Raw genomic sequence first — 6,000 nt, 5'->3', positions numbered from 1 at the left:
AGGAAAATTGGCTCTAAAACTTCTGATTGTATGTTTATTGGGTATGCTGAACAAAGTGCAGCGTATTGCTTTTTAGTTTTAAAAAGTGATGTTTTAGACCAAAATACAATTATAGAGACTAAGGATGCTGAATTCTTTGAACATATTTTTTCCTTTAAAAATTAAGCATGTTTCTAAACCTGTTGAGAATTCAGAATTTGAACAAAATTTTAACGAGGATTTGGTTTTAAGGAGAAGTAAAAGGCAAAGAAAAGAAACAAGTTTTGGAGATGATTTTTACACTTATCTAGTACAAGGTGAACCGTTAAATTTTTATGAAGCCATTTCTTCTCCTGATGCCAAATTTTGAAAAGAAGCAATTGAAATTGAAATTGATTCTTTAAGAAAAAATAAAACTTGGGTTTTATCATATTTCCCCAAGGAGCTAAGGCTATTGGGTGTAAATGGATTTTTAAGAAAAAATATTTTCCAGACGGTTCAATTGATAAGTATAAAGCAAGGCTTATGGCCAAAGGTTTTACTTAAAAAGAAAATATAGATTATTTTGACACATTTTCTCCTGTGACTAGAATCTCTTCTATAAGAGTTCTTATTGCTTTGGCTTCAATTTACAAACTTTTTGTTTACCAAATAGATGTTAAAACAGCTTTTTTAAATGGTGATTTAGAAGAAGAAATTTACATGGTACAGCCTGAGGGATGTGTGATTCCTAGGCAAGAAAATAAAGTTTGTAAACTTGTAAAGTCTTTGTATGGCTTAAAACAAGCGCCTAAGCAATGGCATGAAAAACTTGATCAAGTTTCGACAACTGGTGGATTTTCTACTGTTGAAGTAGAAAGGTGTGTTTATACAAAGCTTGTGAATAATGATTGTGTGATTATATGCTTGTATGTGGATGATATGCTAATTTTTGACTCTAGTATGTGTGTTGTTAATGAAACAAAAAATTTTCTTTCTTCAAATTTTGACATGAAAGATATGGGTGAAGCCAAGGTAATCTTGGGTGTAAAAATCATAAGAAATGAAAATGGAATCTTGCTTTTCCAAGAACATTATATTGAGAAAATTCTCAGAAAGTTTGGACATCTTGAAGATGCTCCTCTGAGTACTCCTTATGATTCAAGTGTGCAATTCAAAAAACATAAGGGTGACCCAGTTGCTCAATCTGAGTATGCATAGATTATTGGGAGTCTGTTGCATTTGATGAACTTTACTAGGCCTGATATAGCTTGTGCTGTAGGCAGATTAAGTAGATATACTCACTGTCCTGGCAGTAAATACTGGGAGGCTCTGGTGAGAGTCTTGAAATATTTAAGAGGTACCATAAATTATGGTATATTGTATGGTGGATTTCCCACTGTATTGGAAGGATACAGCGATGCTAACTGGATTTCGGATTCAGAAGAGACAAAATCCACTAGTAGTTATATATTCACTCTTGGTGGTGGTGCAATAACCTGAAAGTCTGTAAAACAGACAATCAACACAAAATCCTCAAGGGATTCTGAGTTTATTGCCATGGAGCTGGTTGGGACTGAGGCTGAGTGGTTGAAAAACTTCTTAGCGAGTATTCCAATAGGTGAAAAGCCCACACCATTAGTGTCTTTACATTGTGATAGCCAATCTGCAATAGCAACGGCTAAAAATAAGACCTTCAATGGCAAAAGTAGACATATTCGATTGAGACATAATATTATAAGGCAGCTGCTCAAAAATGGGGTCATCTCAATTGATTATGTGAAATTAGAGTTAAATCTGGCGGATCCGTTAACTAAACCCCTAGGGAAGAAATTTATTATTGAAACGTCGAGGGGAATGGGACTTAAGCCTGTTTGAAATTAACGGTGATGGCAACCCAATCTTTGTGATTGGAGATCCCATGAAGAAGGTTCAATGGGTAAGAACAAGTCATTTGGTAGTTCTGCTAGCACTGAATTTTGTTCCTTCCTATGGCTTGAGAAAGTGCTAGAATGTATTGAACGGAGGCTAAGCGAAAGCTCTTAATGTTTTCATAGTCCTTACGAATGGTGTATTCATTATAGATACACTTGATGAAAATACCTATACAAATGTGGAGTGGGGCCGCTCCTATGAGATCGTGGCGAAATCTCTAGAGCATTTGTTAAAACTAGGCATGTGCATGGCCGATAACGTGCAAAACCGTCGTTAACAACAGAGATTGTGGGGGTATAATCTGATTAATAAGATCACTAGCACACGCTCAAGATCTGTTGGTTCAATAACGAAGTTACATCAACTTTTCTGTGTGCTAAGTTTTATTAGTCTAGGTTTGGTTCAAGTCGACAGACACCAAAATTAAAGTAATTATCCTCCGTGTGAATAACACAGACGAATACAAATCCTTTTGACACATGTGGGGGATTGTTGTATGTGTGTCAAAAGTATGTGTGTGTCAAAGTCCCACATTGACTAAAGGAAGGAATCTCCTAGTGTATATATACTAAGGAATGAAGTGGGCTAGTAAAATAGGCTTGGAGGAGAAGTGGCCTCGCGCACATGAGACAGGCCAACTCAGGGCAATCGCAGTTGAAATCAGCCGATTCCCCCCCTGCGCCCGCGAGTTCAAGAGATAATGGGTTCCTTTTACCGGATTATTTTTACAAAATAAATAATTTTTGCCTTGCCGGAGAAACTCAATTTTTGGCTGTCTGAAATTTGAAACCAAACCAAGAACCTTTTTGATCATTAACCAAATTAATTTTCTGAACGTTTTGTCTTCCCAATGTTTCCAGACAGGAGGTTAAATGCAGTTTAAGTTTGTGTAACCCCAACGTACGTTTGTGTAACCCCAACATTTCCAGACAAGTTTTTAAACGATTTTATGATAATGTAACCGAGCCTTTAATCCAGTGGTAACCCCCAACGTTCATGTCCACCTTCGGGCTATATATATAGCCATGCGTGCAGACAGAGCGGAACCAAGTCTCTTGACTACTCAGTGTTCTCTCCTCCATCTATTTTCATTTGTGCTTGCATTTGGTCTCCGTCGTTTTGTTCCCTTGTTCCACCGAGGAGGTGCTTGTTCTCTCCTCCATCTAAATAGACTTTTATGCTTTGATTGTAGATTCATTTTTCATTCATTTTATTTAGTGTTGTGTTATCTGTGTTTTGTATTTTTCATGAGAGGTATTTAACTTTGGCAGGCATTTACGGCGTGATCACTCGTTGTGGGAGCAGTAAGGCTCGACAGGCATGTTGATCAATTTGTTCTTGTTAAATTTGTGTGTTCTAATGTCATTCACTTACTGAAATTTTCTTCATTTTGAGGATGGAAAGTGAACAAATGAATCATTTATTTCTTTATCTATGATTGTCTTCTTGCCATGAGTAATAGTAAGCCGTGATTAATAGCACGAAGTGACGTGGAAAATGACTTTTCTACATTTTTTTTAAATTTTTGTTTTCCCTAAAAGAAAAGTGGGAATCAGGAGGAGGAGCACGGTTAAGCCGTTAAGGAAATATGAGAGAGCATCAAAGCATGCTTGAAGCAAGCAAGAACAGAGAGAAGAAAATGACTATTATCTATCCTGCAAAAGTGAAACCTCTCCATATTAATTTCTATGTAAGGCGTGTTCTAGAGGGCGAAGGGTGCCGGAGCAAGTTGATTGTAAGACGCAACAGTGGTGCAGTGAGGCAGTCGAGGATGAGCTTCTCCAATCTCGGCTGATGAGGAGAAGATAGTGACAGAAAGAAAGTGGGGAGGAGGAAAAGAAGGTGAAGGGAAGAGCCAGAAATGGTGGAAGGAAGGGGCAAGGAGCTATGGCCGAACAATGAACGGGACAACTGGAGTTCAAGCAACATCTTCCTGCATCTTCGCCTCTCACGCGCAGTCCCTTTTTAGGTACGATTTTATCAACTAACGCTGTTGCTAATGGTCTCTGTTGGGTATGGGATTCTTAATTACAAAGGCTTGGTGATCTGGAATTCTTCCGAAGAATGCGTGTAAGATGTTTATTGTCTCTACTTAACCCAAATCATGTGTTAAAAACCAATGGATTCACTATGTCTGACAGCATTAACTTCATAAATGTTCTTGTGAGCTCAAAGACCTTTCAGCCTTGATTTGTTTCAAGAAGCTTGTTTTAGTCTCATCATTCCATTGATCCTATTTCTAGCCTCTAAAGTAAATCATGTCCTATCTCATTTAAAGTTTTGTTTTTGGCTGACCTTTCCAAAAATAGGACTTGGTCTGTGCACTTATTGGTCCTTCTTCAAGCACTTGAGATGTTCCATTTGCTCATGATTATTTCAATTTAAATATTGAGTCTAGTGTTGCAAATATTGATGCCAGGCCTTTTCATTTAAATAGACCAAGTGTTTATGCTTTTCTGCATCTAAAGCACGGATATGATATCTCCATATAAGTTCTGTTTGGCATAAATATTGATGCCTTTAAATATTCATGTTTGATTCCATTTGGTGTGTAAAGTTTTCATGATTTTGAGAACTTGGAGGTGGAGTTCAATTCAACGGTTTTTGGGTGCTGGGCTGTTTGCTGTTTTCATCCCAGAGCTTGATTTTAGTTGAGTTTTCTTTTTCCACGCTTCTTCTAGTTTGTATCGTCGAGTTAGTACACTTTCATACCCAAGCAGAATAACTATTATGCATTGACTGTATGTTTAGTGTTGTTTTTTTTTCTACCATTTGTATTTCTCGTGAGAGGCTTTTAACTCTGGATCTCTTGTAGCATGTTAATCAATTTGTTTTTGTTAGATTTGCGTGTTCTAATGGCATTCATTTATTAAAGTTTTCCAAAATTTTAAGTTGAGAAGTGAACAAATGAAATTTTCATTTTTTCTTGTGATTTTTCCTTCTCGCCACGAGTAATACTAAGCCGGGCATAATAGCAAGAACTGACGTGGGAAAGGGCTATTCTATATTTATTTATTTTATAGAAAATCATTTTTCCTCAAAAAAATTATTTCGATAAAATTCACCGTCTTTTGAAAATTCACTTCCTGAAGATTGGATAATCAGAACTTGTTTTGAATGCTATCTTTTAAAATAGTTTTTTTGGTTAAATAAGTATCTTTCGAAAAGGAAAAAAGAAAAAAGGATAATTATAGAGTGAGTATTACAAATCCAATTATCTTTTACAATCGAGATGCACATAAATGTTTTTTTGGCCTGACACATAATTTATTTGATCATTCTTTTTTTTTTTTTGCTGTCACCAGTAACATTGATTCTTTTACGAATTATTATTTTAAAACAAGTTAGATAAATTTCCCAAATAAGAGAAGTATCTTTATTTGTTTCGTCAAAGAAGATAATACAGTTTGCATTTTTCATTGTAAAATAAGACAATTATTTGAGTGAAATTAAATAATCTTTTGCAAATTAAAACACTAAATATAATTTTTTTTTGAAATAATATATAATGTTTTACTAATTTCATATTAGGGAGGCTTTCTATCATGGGTGACTTGTAATATTTTAAAATAAACTTGGTCCGTTCATGCGTCGTTGTTATTCGTTCACGAGCAATTTGAGCACGGCAATTGGAAATAGGCCAAAAATGTGAAAATCATGGAAATTAAAATTGAAATAACATGAGTTTTTTCCTTTTAAAAAATTGGTATCTACAAATTTCTTAAATAAAATTCAATGGTGATTGTGAGGAGTTATATAAATGAATGAGTTATATCTCACAATATCTCCCAATAAATTAAAGAAAATAATGACATGCCAATATACAAGGTTTATCTTAAGATATATATTATATCTTCCAAGACTTGATTAATCACATCTATTAAATATTTTATCTCATAGGAACTCTAACTATAAACTCAATCAAGAAAAAACAAGTTGAAAAAAGAAAAAAATGTTTATGAGAGAGAAATATTAACATAACAAAATTACGTAAGAGACAGGTATGGTTTTCACTTTAGCAATTTCTTATTTTATTTATTTGCTGTAGATTTATTATTTCCCTCCCACTTCTTCTTCTCTTATAGTCCAATTCAGTGCTCTTTCCTC

The sequence above is a fragment of the Prosopis cineraria genome, unplaced genomic scaffold, assembly GCF_029017545.1.
Source record: "Prosopis cineraria cultivar Desert tree isolate PC_DT_omini unplaced genomic scaffold, ASM2901754v1 PC7, whole genome shotgun sequence".
NCBI classification, from domain to species: Eukaryota; Viridiplantae; Streptophyta; class Magnoliopsida; order Fabales; family Fabaceae; genus Prosopis; species Prosopis cineraria.
This window is presented reverse-complemented; position numbering follows the sequence as displayed.